Raw genomic sequence first — 14,272 nt, 5'->3', positions numbered from 1 at the left:
ACAGTAAAACTTTACATTAATCACAAAGACCTCACCAGGCCTACGAATTAACACCTTATGCTATACAGTACAAGAAAAAATGTAATAACACTTATACTCAAATTACACAGCAGCTAGATGGTTGGAGACTTCCTGAGCACTCACACAAATAATAACAACTGTACAGGGGAGGACAGAGATGTGAGCAAAATGAGGAGTAGATCTAAGTGGCAATTAATGTAGAGACTGAGCTCATTATATAGGGGCCGGCAGAGCTTGATACAACTTGTAAGAAGGACGCGCAAATGAAGCCATAGGGGACAAAGAGCTGACACTCCTGCTCTGAACAACAGAAAGAACGACTTTACTATAAGGGAGGAGATGGGGGGAGTGAGGTAGAACACGCTCGTGATCAAACATGCAGCATACTGTACGTAAGAATTACACAAAGGATGATGAAATCATAGGCTATGTAACAATATATATATATATATATCCACCATCCAATCCTACATTGCTCCATGAGGAGCGTAGGAGCCTGAGGCTAAGCAGTTGGTTCCGACATTTAAGATGAGAGTGACCAGCCTCACTCATCCCTGAGTGGTATTACATGAGCAATCAACCCCAACCATCCCTTGGATATAAACCTTCACCGGCTCAATCTGATTGGAGCGCAATAATTACCCGCTAAACCATCAGGCGCCAAAATTTCGTTATATGGTTACCACCCAGCGTAGTAAATGGTTTCCTGGTGCACAGGAAACCATTTGGCTTGTCACTCAGTGTAGAGTCACGCACAGGCTGAAAGAAGTGGAAAGAATGAAGGAATGAAAGACAGAAAAGGTAGTGTAAAGTCACCCGTAGGCAGAAGGCAAGGAAAGAATAAAGGAAAGAAAAACAGAAGAGAATGGAAGGAGAGAAGAATGGAGAGGAAAGGGCAGACACCCGAGAGCAGCACTACATCGAGTGAGTGGATGGTGAGCGCCCCCACCTACTCACAATTATATATATATATATATATATATATATATATATATATATATATATATATATATATATATATATATATATATATATATATATATATATATATATATATATCTATCTATCTATATATGTGGTTTATTTTTTGCCCTATCAGTAGCGTATGTGCCCGGGGGTTGGCTACTCATTCCCGAGATATGAAGCAGAGATGACAGATGACTAACCTCGTTCGCCCGTGGCATAATACAGTCATCAAGCCCAGCACTTCCCTAGAATTTTTAACCTTATGAGCCAGCTCTCGCTGGAGAATACTAGACCATCAAGCGTCCTTTCGGTTATATAGCTACTATCCAGCGTCGTAAGTGGCTGCCTGGATTACAGGAAACCTATTAACTCACCACTAATTTATTGTAAAGTAACCTGATGGCTACTCAAATGAACTAAGTAGATGGTGTACATCCTTACTTTCATTATATAATCTCGGTACCGTCTCGCAAAGCATTCACAACTTTTTTTTTATACTTCACTACCTGACAATACATATACAGGTAGAAGTTTAACGTCGGCCACTTTCTCATTCAAGAAATAAGTTTGATTACAGTCCAGTGCAGCCTTAACATCCAATTTTGATAGTTTAGCAGTTGAATGTATTTTCTGACACATAACAGGAGACACTGAAATCCTGGTAATAGTAATTTTTATTTGCTATTCATGATCAATATACATTTTTTGCAGGACTTTCTCGGCATAAGAAGTGTGTGTGTATGGTGGGTGCGTTTGTGTGTGTGTGTGGGGGGGAGTTTATGCTTTTGAAAAGGTTGAATGTGTGTGGATGGGAAGGGTTAGTATGTCTGTAGGAAGAGAGGGGGAGTATTTGTGTATGAGGCGAGTGAGGGAGAGGGAAGTACAAATATATGCGCTGTGAAGAGTGTGTGTGAAGGGAGGGGGTGAGAGATATATGAAGGAAGGGAAGAATTGGTGGTCTGTGTTTGTTAGGGGAGGGGGGAGGGATGGAGGTCCACCTGTTACAAAGCCTCCCCAAGTCCAGTCACCGCCTAGTTTTTCCCACGCGGCACTGATTCACAACAAAGTACATCTGACGTAGGAAAATATCCATGACCCTCCACATAATACCGAACACCCACCCTCTCCCTTGCTTTTCCTCTATCGGTTGCTCTTCCTTCTACTCCTCCTTCGTCTTCTTCCTCCTAAAGCCTCTCAGCACCTTCATATTTTTTTCCATCTTTTGTTCCATCCATCATCACCTCTCCTCGTTTCAGCCGCTCCTCCTCCTTTTTATCTCATAATTCTCTGCAAGATTCCGTTGTTTTTCCACTGTCCATCATTACCTGTATCTTCATCATCTTTATCCATTGTCCATAACTGACTTTCCAACAATTCAAAAGTCATACTGGCTTGGCTTTTTACCCTAAGCCTTCTTCTTCTTCTTTTCCACTTCTTTCAGCTTATTCCTTTATTTATTTATTTATTTATTTTTTGTCCTACACACTACCCACTTTCACCTCTCCTTTCCTCCTCCTCCTCCTCCTTCGTGCTCGTACCTTTCAGCTTATTCTTTCACAAGCCTTTTCCATCACTTGCTTTATCCATCGTCACTTTTACCTCCATTTTTTTTCCATTAACACCAGTTCAAAATTTTCACACTTTCCAAAACTTATCCATGTTCATTGTTTCCATCCATACCACTACTCAGCCTCTTCTCCTTCAGTATGTATTTCATCCCTATGTTGTATTTTCTTTCCCTTCCAGTATCTTTCCTCCCTTCTTCCTTAATTTTCAAATCTCTTCCATTTCTTTCTTTCATGCACTCCATTACTTGCAGTCTACTTCACTTTCCTTCGATGTTTCGATCCATTTTTCATGCCTGTCCTATACATTTTCTATTTTCCAGTATCTTTCTTTCCCTTTTTGGACTTTATTTCCATTCCTGTTTTTCCGTTCTTTTTCTCAAGCCATTCAAACAATGTTCATCTTCCAATACTCTTTCTTGAGTAAGACCGACCATTGTAACTAATATTTTTGCTTTTCCCTCCAATTTCTCCTTCTCATGATTAGCTCCGTCCGCCCCTCTCTCTCTCCCATCTCTCTCTTTTCCATCCCTCTCTCTTTCCTTCATCCCTATCTTTCCTCCATCCCTCTCCTCTCCATCCGTTTCTCCATCCATTCAAGCCAAATCCTTCATCCTTCAGTGCACATGTTTTCTACTCAACCAACGAGGCTAACCAGTATTTATGGTTTGAGGGCAGAGAAGATGAAAGGTCAGTGAACACAAACACACACACACACACACACACACACACACACACACACACACACACACACACACACACACACACACACACACACACACACACACACGCACATTCCCCCCTCTCTCTCTCTCTCTCTCTCTCTTTGTGTTCCAGTCTAGGGGATGCTCGACGGGAGGAGTCACCTTTTCTCATGCTGAGGAACTAGGCTTTCTCAGCTTTAATTTTCAATCGATATTTTTAACTGTTTTTGTTTTATGCATAATGTTATGCTGTGATCTTGACATATTATGTAAACATGAATGTTAGATTACTTTTTCTGGTATATTGTATTGTTATGTATATATTTATGTATATTTATGTATATATTTAAATATATGTATTATGTCTTATCCATCGTTGTTCTGTTATTATTCCTGTTGTAGGGCGGCAGTGACCTCTGTTGTTACTCTACCATTATCTATACTGTATAGGATAATCAGTTAATATATCAGTCTCTCTCTCTCTCTCTCTCTCTCCATTTTTTCGGTCTTTAAAATTAGGTATTCCGATAGACATAAATGACAGACAGACAAACAGAAGAATGCAAAACTTGCCATTTCTGCATAATGAAAAGGTCCCAAAGACTGAATAAGGGCAAGTTTCTGTATATGGGGTTTGACTTTGTCCGTAGTACCTTTGTGTTCGCTGGTTGTATTCTTTAACTCTTTATCATCCGGGTCAATCACTTTATAAGGTCAATTATTATTCAGTTTCTCTAAGTGTATTACATTTTTTCCCGGTTCTTTCTATGTATCTGTTGTTTATTATTTTCTGTTTTTTCAGTACCCTCCGGTGGTCCGGTTGGTAGCGTGTTCGTCTACCATTCATGCTGGTCTGTGTTCAGTCTTATCACTGAGGAAATATTTAAGAAGATCCATCAGTCCGCCATTTCAAGTAATTTCACGTGCTTGCGCCCTCACTGACATATACAGACTGTCTCACTTGCACGCACAACCACTACAACACAGATTTACACATTTTCACTCAACACACCAAAAACCTGCCACAACTTTATCACTACGTAAAGCACTGGGTAGGGGCGAGACACTTCTGAGTCCAGAGTTGTGTTTCTCACCCATAAGGCTTCGTTACCTATCTAGTCCGGTAAACCACGGCTTGGACCCATAAAGCAATGTCTGTATGTTAGTCCACGGTATAGCAGACCTGCCTGTCCATAACAGACGTGTGGAACGCGGCCGCTGCAATACAATACATAGGTACTTTTCATCACATAACATTTTCCTCCTCGTTTAACAGACTACACTTTACTCTCCCTCCACCTGCCCGGAGCTGACCACTTTAGCCGACTATTGCAGCAGATTGGCCACCAAAAGTGTATGTCATGCGCACTGGACAGGATACAGCGGTGGTGGTGGCGGTTACATGTAAAATCTTTATACCAACAACATTTGCATTATTACGTTACTGAAGAGAAAAACTAGAATAAGAAACGAGACAGACAGACAGACAGACAGACAGACAGAGGTACGAGTAAATTATTTTGACTCCACACCCACACAGCCTTTCTCCCGCCACTGATAATGCAACAAACTGCTTGCACAGGGTTTTCCTGCTCACTCTTCTTTCTTTTCGTCCGAGGTGAGCACAAGACCTAGCATGTTCCAAACATGGTTTTCGTAAAAGGATGTTAGCAATTCCTTTTTCCTTTTTAGGAGAATCAGGCTGGTCGTCTACCCGAATGCAGCGAGTTTTCTTCTTTGTTGAGAAATATATATATATTTTTTCTTAATTTGAACCTCTTCATGGTCTTTGGTTCCTTCTTCCTCGCATAAAAAAAAAGAAAAAAAGAAGACTGTACTTGACTGTAGTGGCATATAAGACCCATACACTTCGGAAGGGGTAAAATAGGACTGGCTGATTTTTTTTTTCTTTTTTTCCGTCTTCGAAATATTTACAATTAGATATGATCTCAATGTGGGACTGAAACAGGGTTGTGTGATGTCTCCATGGCTGTTTAATATATACATGGATGGGGTTGTAAAGTAGGTGCAAGGTAGGGCAGTGGATGTAGGGGTGGCTCTAATGAATGAGGGTGAGATTTGGAAGCTTCCGGTGTTGCTGTTTGCTGATGATACAATACTGTTGAGTGAAGATGAATGGGAGTTGCAAAGTTTGGTGAATGAATTTGGGACAGTGTGTAGGAGGAGGAATCTGAAAGTTAATGTAAACAAAAGTAAAGTTATGGTGTTTGAGAGGAATGAAGTCACAGAGTGTGCAGTGAGGTTGGATGGTGAAGATATAGAGAATGTGAGTGCATTCAAGTACTTGGGTAGTGTGATGAGTAAGGATGGAACTCTGGGGGATGAAGTGCGTGAAAGGGTACAGCAGGGAAGGAAGGTTGTTGGTACACTGAAAGCAGTGATGAGAAATAGGGAGGTGAGTATGGAAGTTAAGAAGTCACTGCATGATAGTATTGTGATCCCTACCCTGACGTATGGAAGCGAGGCATGGACCTTGCAAGAGGGGGACAAGTCAAGAGTGAGAGCAGTGGAAATGAGTTACTTGAGAGGAGCATGTGGAGTGACGTGGAGGGACAGGTTGACGAATGAAGAAGTGAAGGAACGCTGTGGGATGGATGTGGATGTGGTTGAGAAGATTAGGAGAAATACACTGAGGTGGTTTGGACATGTGGAGAGAATGGAGAATGAAAGACTGACTAAGAGGGTGTATGTAGGTGAGGTGGAGGGAGGGAGAGGGAGAGGTAGACCGAGGATGAGGTGGAGGGATGGAGTTGAGAGGTACGAGTATATGAGGGAGGGGGGGGGCGAGTTGGGGGGAGGGTAGTCAAATGGTGGGTGACAGCGACTTGGAGGCGTTTTGTCTGCGGCCACCCTTTGCGGGATTAGGGCGTCGGGTTATAGATAGATAGATAGATAGATATAATCAAGGTTTATTTTACCCGAAATATCTGATAAACTTAAAACTTTTGGACGTACAGTATTGGCTACATATTTGGATGCATGGGAGAGATTTATGTTCCCTTAACCTCTTCAGTAAGATAGTCTTTTGTGTGTGTGTGTGTGTGTGTGTGTGTGTGTGTGTGTGTGTGTGTGTGTGTGTGTGTTTAACCCCAAACCTTTTTTACTCATACTACTGGGAGACATGTTTCAAACTGGGGCAATAGTTATAAGCAAGCATAACTTTTGCATAAGATTGCTTGTGTACAGTTATGTCTTCACTTGTTGTCACCCTGATTTGTCACGCCGAGCATACATGCATCTGCTTCTGTTTGGCAGTCCTACAGGTTCAGTACAATACATACATCATGCAGGACTCAGGCGTCTCCTTATGGCAGACAGTGCCTCACCAGGGATGAATAAAGGTCCTTACCAAGGTAGTAGATGCAGGAAAATATGAAGAGGTTTGGTTCCCGGGTGGACGTGCAACAGTTGCTCCACTGAGGGAGCACAGTGCTACCACGTGTAGGCTCCTTGTCAGCGCAAAACACTTCACAATCAATTAAAATCGATCATTATTCTAAAACCGTCAGAAAAGCAAAACTCTCTTTGTTAATAAGTTAACTGTTTTTTTAGACTTGTTTATTCTGTAAATGGTTATGATCCTTGTCTGCAGGTGGCCACAACAAACTAACTAAAGATGCCTGCGCACTGGAATGTTTAATATTTAATAAACTCGAACTTTCTGGACCTTCCCAAGATATATTTGTACGCACTCAAGACCTATCTGGACGCGTTAAAGATCTAGTTTTACGCACTCAAAATCAATTTTGACTCGTTCTGTGTGTGTAGAGCCAGACGCCATAATCCCGTAAAGGGTGGTAGGAAAAAAAAAAATCGCCTCCATGTCGCCCTGTCCCCTGCCATTTCTTTGCCCTCCCCACAACTTACACCTCCCTTTCTCATATACCTCTACTCCCTCCCTCAGTCTCTCCCTTGGTCTGCCCTTCCCTCACCTCCCTCCACCTCACTCACATACGCTGTTCCAGTTATTCTCTCACTCCAACCTCTCCACATGGCCAAACCACCTCGGTGTATATCTCCTAACTTATTCCATCACATCCATAACCACACCATAATGCTCCTGCTTTTACTCATTTGTCAGTCTGTTTCTTCATGTAACTCCACCTGGTCGTCTCAGATCAGCCATTTCCACTGCCCTCACTCTTAAACTGTGTCTTCCACCAAGGACCAAGCTTCATTTCCATGCATTAGAGTGGAGATCACAATACTGTCATGTAGCAACTTTTTTACTTACATGCTCACTTCCCTATATAGATATATATATATATATATATATATATATATATATATATATATATATACAGAGAGAGAGAGAGAGAGAGAGAGAGATAACCTATCCCATGGCTTCCATACAATACCCCACAACTCTCTGCAACTTCTCCTCCAGTGTCTCTTACAACCCATTTTAACCTTACCCACGACCCTCCTACAACTTCCTTCCACAACTCACTTCTACAATCCATCCTACAACTCAGTGGACAACACTAATGTTACTCCATGCCACTCTACGACCCTCTGTGACCCATCTACGATCCCTAATTTCGATATCCACCCAACCATCCTGAATGGTGAACAATTAACCTCTCTTATGTTCCTTCCAGACCCAGCTTAAAATCCTCGTCGAGAGAGAGAGAGAGAGAGAGAGAGAGAGAGAGAGAGAGAATGATGCGTTTACAGTTACCGAAACACATATGCTCATACGCATCAATCATCTTCTCCAACCTGCACACCCATACGTACGAGGAGAGACCCCAAAATTGCGAAAATAGATTGACAGCGCGGAAAAATGCAACTGTTTCCTGTTGCGCCGCTGGGCAGCACTTGTAGTGAATGTACCGTAGTGAATCATTCTGCCACGTGGCATCGCACTGAGAAGGCAGAGTTGCAAATTCTGTTTTTTTTTTTTTTCTTTCTTCGTGCACATGACTTTTGCAATTCTCGTTCTCAAACCACTATGGCGGATTAGAATCAGCAGAGTGTTAATTATTTACTTATTTATTTATTAATTTGCTCGGGTAAACCGTGGCTGAGGCAGTACCAGTGCTTGAACAATCATTCAAGGAGCAGGCAGTGAAAAATAAAATAAGTCTACGAATGATACGAGTGTTTTAAGAAAGACTGCAAGTTAGTCTAAGACATACCATATCCTGGCCGTTCTTCGACCTCTCGAACAGTTGAAAATATCGAGAAAATTCGACAGGTAATCTTGGACGATCGTCGTCTCATTATTGGCGAACTAGTGGAGGCCACAGGCTTTTGTTGTAACTCATTCCAACGGATTTTGATACAAGGTTTTGGCATGCACCGAGGCTCGGCAAATTTCTTTCCCCGCCTTCTAACGGAAGATCAAAAGAGCAAATTGAGTGGACGTATGTCAGGACTTGAAGAACAGTTGAGAAACGACCCAGAATTTCCTTCAATTGTCGAGTTACGAGACCTAGGTTTACCTTTATGACCCCAAAACCTAGCAGCAGCCCATTGAGTGGACGACACAAATATCTCCAAGACCGAAAAAAGGCACTTCAGGTCAAGTCCAACATCAAGACAATGTTGATCTTGTGTTTTTGACATTGAGCAAGTTGTCCATAATGAATTTGTTCCCCGAAGACAGATTCGTTTAGTTTCGTTTCAAGATTTCCTCCGCCTATAGTGAAGACCGGCCTATACAATAGCCCGATGTAGACATATTGTGAATCAGCAGTTTTATATTACAGTGCTGAGGTGTCTACGGAAAAGCTTCATGCGCAAACGTCCGGAGAAGTGGCACACCCAGAAATAGTTCATGCATCACGACAACGCCCTACCAAGCACAGCATTGTCAGTTCTGTAGTTTTGGGCCAAAAACGTCATTGTTGCTCCGCACCCCTCGTACTCGCCAGAACGCGCTCCATGTGATATTTTACTTGCTCCCCATGATTAAGTTAAAACTGAAAGGCTGAAGATTTGACAATTTAGAAGAAATCCAGGAAAAACGCAGGAGTCTCCGAATAAGCTGACAAACAATGGCTACAGGAAGTGTTTCCAGGAATGGGTAAAGCGTTAGGACAAGTGTATTGCGTCTCAAGGGGAGTGTTTTTAAAAGAACTATAATGGATTTGCCGTAGCTTTTGTAATGATCTTTTTCTGTCAATAATTTTGGGAATTTCGGGTCCCTTCAAGTAAACACATGTAATTTTTCCTCTGCATAACGCCTTCAGTTTAAACTTGTCAACACAGAATACTTCACCCACGCATCAAAACTCGACGCCACTTACCGTTATACACCACCACTTTTTTTTTTTTTTTTTTTTTTTTTTATGTGACCGACTCTGGGCATAGGCTTCACAGCCTGCTTTCAAGGCCCAGTAGTCCTCCTACGTACCGCACACCTCTACATGTCACCACTTCGGCGCTAACACCCACCGTCCATACTGAATACATGCTAGGGCTGTCTCATACAGGACTGGTGTATTGGTATTAGCGGGGGTACTTTTACGACATGTCGGCGGGTCTTCTGGTAGATCAGTAAAGTCTGATTTTTCTGAAATTCAAATCCTTAAACTGTTCCCTGCCTCAGCGGGATTTGAACCCGGGTCCGTCAGGACTGCAGGCCAACTCTCTACCGATTGAGCCACCGCCTACCATCAATATTCCAATGGGCCGGTGGTAGCCAGTTTACAAGAAGAATAACGGTCTTAGCGGAGAAGCACCAATGGCCATTATGGAAACAAGGAAATTTACTTTATCTAGCCCTGTTGCCACGGTACTGTATGGGACGCGTTGTTGTTGTTGTTGTTGCCCCAGGTCCATCTGAACGTGAACCCGGTGGACTACAGGCTGAAAATGCCCATCTCCTGCAATCCAACGCCTTCCTCTCGGAGGATAGGGAGGCAGCTGAGGTACGTTTGCATAAACTTATAGCGCAGCCGCCCGATTCTGTCTGTGCCACCACGTGAAGACACCGTTCTCCATATCCTCTGTGATGGGTAGGATCCACATACATGACAAATTTTGCATTCGTTGACGTTATTTATTGCTTTATTCTTACTATACTCTGTTACTTATAACTAAGCGTAAAATACCATCTCTACATCTCGACATTCGAGCTCTAACAATAGAATAATACTAGAATAATGTGCTAGTCACAGAGAACTACCACGACAAGGTTGTTTAGCCATAATGTGTGTCACTTCTGCACTGAGATACGGATGTGCAGTATAAACTGCCATACGTTGAAAATGTCCACCACATTAAAGTGAATGAATTATACCTACATATGATCAGGAGAAGACCTGGTAGTAAAGAAGTAAATAAAGTATACCTACATATGATCAGGAGAGCACCTGTTAGTAAAGAATTGAGGAACTATGCCTACATACGACCAGGAGAACACTTGGTAGCAAAGAAGCAAATGAACTCTACCTGCATACAGAGCAACTGGTAGTAAAGAAGTGAATGTGGGCTGTATCGAGCTCCTACGGTACGGAAAGTTTCTCCAGAAGTTCATAAAATTATCGTAGCTATTATTTATCCCTTCAATAGTGACTTTTGTGGTTTATGCCTGATCCTACCAGGCGATTTTATTCTGATTAGTAAAGAAGGAAGTTATGAAGATTGTATCAAAATTTTCTAGTTCGAAGATTGTCTAAAACTTAACAAAAATATTTTCCTTTAATTAGGAATTGAGAAAAAAAAAACTCTTCCTCGTACTGCAGGGATTAATAATAATAATAATAATAATAATAATAATAATAATAATAAAAATTATGTCAAAGAGGAAAACAAATAAAAGTGGGAGACCTGCCATTAGATCCTTGTTAAATACTGTAGCGGAATTCAAAATGTTACAAGTGAAATTTGATTTCACGTCAGTCTAATCAGTTTCATTACTTTGATCACACATACAGCTTTGGATATAAATAACAATCTACTCTGTAACGGCAAAAACGACAGTGAGCAGTGACTTTACGACCCAGTGATACGGTCTACGGAACCCAACAATTTTTTTTAGAATATCACGTAAGAATTTTTTAATGGTTCGACAATAGTAGAATGTTATTATTTCCACAGCCGCACATACTTCCTATGGGGAGAGAGACGCAGTCATGTGGTTGCAACGATATAAGAACATAAGACAACAAGAGGAGAAGATAACTGCTGTAGGCCAATTGACCCATGTTAGGCACTTCCTACGAAAGTAATTAAACTACTTGAGTAAGACAAGGATAAAGAAGAATGCTCCTCCAGGTTGTTGAACTGGCCGGTTATACAAACGTCCCTTAACTCCCTTCCCACCCTAGGAAAGGAGGATGGTTGACTGCAGTAGAGGGGCAACTACAGCCTGCAATCCACTGGGTTCACATTCACATGAACCTGGTACAATCACAACAACATGAAATTATTCTAGTTGTTCATTTCTGCATATGACACAAAGATAATTATTTTCTCGTATAAGGAAGAGAGGCACAAATGGCACAACTTTCTTCCTAGGATCTTAACATATAGTGGTCATCAGCCTTAATGACCCACTGTTCGATTGATAACCATATATCTGCTATGACTGATATCTACCTTGTAAATATTGGCTTGGTGGATGAGTTTGGAAGAGCTGTAAGAAGCGGAATCCAAAGGTGAATGTAGGGAATTGTCAAGTTATGGCCCACTTCCATTTCTGTTCTTTTATCACACACACACACACACACACACACACACACACACACACACGCACGCACACGCGCCCGCGCGCGCGCGCACATATATTCAAGCATGCACACGTACTGGCATGTACACAGTCATTCATAAGCGTCGCCTACCACATTCTTACGCAGACAGCAATAAATATCCTCATTAGAACTTACAGATACATAGATAGATAGACAGATATTTGTAACAGAGAGTTAAGACGATGATAAACTCGTAAGCAGATAGAGAAATAGTTAGGCGGAAAAATCGATACATAAATAGACACAGAAAACATCTAGACTCACAACGCCTATATTAATGCACAGGCCTATTCAGACAGATAAAATACTATAGCACATGCACGGAACTGCTCTCCCACATACGTGTGTTCGTGCACAAACACTGAAGCATATATTCGCACGTATATACGTAGGTAGAGATAGACTCAAGTATTCATACTAACACTCTGCAGCTCAAACACTCTTACTTACGTATGTACAGACAAATAGAGCTGAGACAGATAGTCTAGCATAAGCTCATAGTTTCAAGCAAATCAACACACACATCTACGAGTATGTGCTTGTCCTGACACGAAAATATACTAATGCCATTACCATCATCATCATCATCATCATCATCATCAACAGCAGCAGCAGCAGCAGCAACGACATAATGATTGTCATCATAACTTTTTTCCCATACTAAGCTTTGAAACACGCGCATATCTAAGTTTCCTACGGCGATCCATAATTTTTTTTTTTTGCATAAATTATGCAACATTTGACAAAGTGGAATCAGCACACGAAAAAAGTGGACATGTAAAAAAAAATAAAAATAAAATCGCATGTAATACTCATGCCAACGAGCACACACAAAATATGTTAGGAAAAATGCACACACACATATAAAATTTTCTCCCATGTTTTATACTGAATGTGCAGTTAAGAAATGTACACATATTGACAAAATCCTCAAGCCTGAATACATACACACATATACACACACATTCAGTCACAATAGAACACACACACACACACACACACACACACTACCTGGTCACAAGTATATACTCGTAAGTCTCGGTAAACACACACTGGTCTCAGTCTGGCACACAATGATACATGTTCACGCTACCATGCTTTAGGGAAGCTTGTGTGGCGTGAGGTCGTGTGTGTGTGTGTGTGTGTGTGAGAGAGAGAGAGAGAGAGAGAGAGAGAGAGAGAGAGAGAGAGAGAGAGAGAGAGAGAGAGAGAGAGAGAGAGAGAGACTTCCTTTTAGTGAACTTATTTGGTAAGAAGTATGTATTCATTACGGTGTTCTGTGCCATTATTTCAGGGACAATGAAATGAACCTCTCTTCTGAACACACGCACACACACACACACACACACACACACACACACACACACACACACACACACACACACACACACATTGTTTTTTATAATACATGGCACTTTCAGTCTCAAATTATCCACATTCAGTATCCCACCCATGCATTACCACAGGACGCCACTCAGCGTCACGCGCCACCACTTGGACATTAATACCTGCCATCAATTCTCCAGTGCGCCGGGGCAGCCAGTTCAAGGCAAGAGTAATGGTAACAATGGAGGTGTTGTTCGGAAGTATCGATGGACCTTGTGAAATCTAAGATAATTCATATTCTTTACCCTGTTACTGCTAAAATATATGGGATGGGTTGCAGTAGTAGTAGTAGTAGTAGCAGCAGTAGCAGCAGCAGCAGCAGCAGCAGTAGTAGTAGTAGTAGTAGTAGTAGCAGTAGTATTGGTTGTGGTGGCACTGCTGGTAGTAGTAGTTGTAGTAGTAGTAGGAGTAGTAGTAGTAGTAGTACTGGTGATGGTGGTACTGGTGGTGGCGGTAGTAGTAGTAGTAGCAGTAATAGTCGTAATAGTAGTAGCTGTTGTTCTTGTTATCGCCCGCCTTTACAAGGCGGAGCGATAACGTTTTTGTCCGCCTCTGTGTGTGTGTGTGTGTGTGTGTGTGTGTGTGTGTGTGTGTGTGTGTGTGTGTGTGTATGTGTGTGTGTGTGTGTGTTACCATTGTATCTAATGAACGGCTTGCGCTATCAACATGAAACCTTCAGGGTATCAAGATGTGGTCAAAATCTTAGTCGAAATCGACAATGGGCACTCGGGGTCAAGGTCACGGTCACCAAAATGGCTGCCAAAGGTCAACTAGTTATTAATGCCTTCCTTTAACACCATTATATCTCATGAAAGGATTGAGCTATCAACATGAACCTTCAGGGTATCGAGATATGGCTAAAATCTTGGACGAGCTAGAAAATGAGCACTCAGGGTCAAGACAAATG

The sequence above is a fragment of the Coenobita brevimanus genome, chromosome 13 (genome assembly GCF_032717465.1).
Source record: "Coenobita brevimanus isolate Jiangsu-jjx chromosome 13, ASM3271746v2, whole genome shotgun sequence".
Lineage (NCBI taxonomy): Eukaryota > Metazoa > Arthropoda > Malacostraca > Decapoda > Coenobitidae > Coenobita > Coenobita brevimanus.
The sequence above is the reverse complement of the archived record's forward strand: the minus strand, read 5'-3'. Positions refer to the sequence as shown.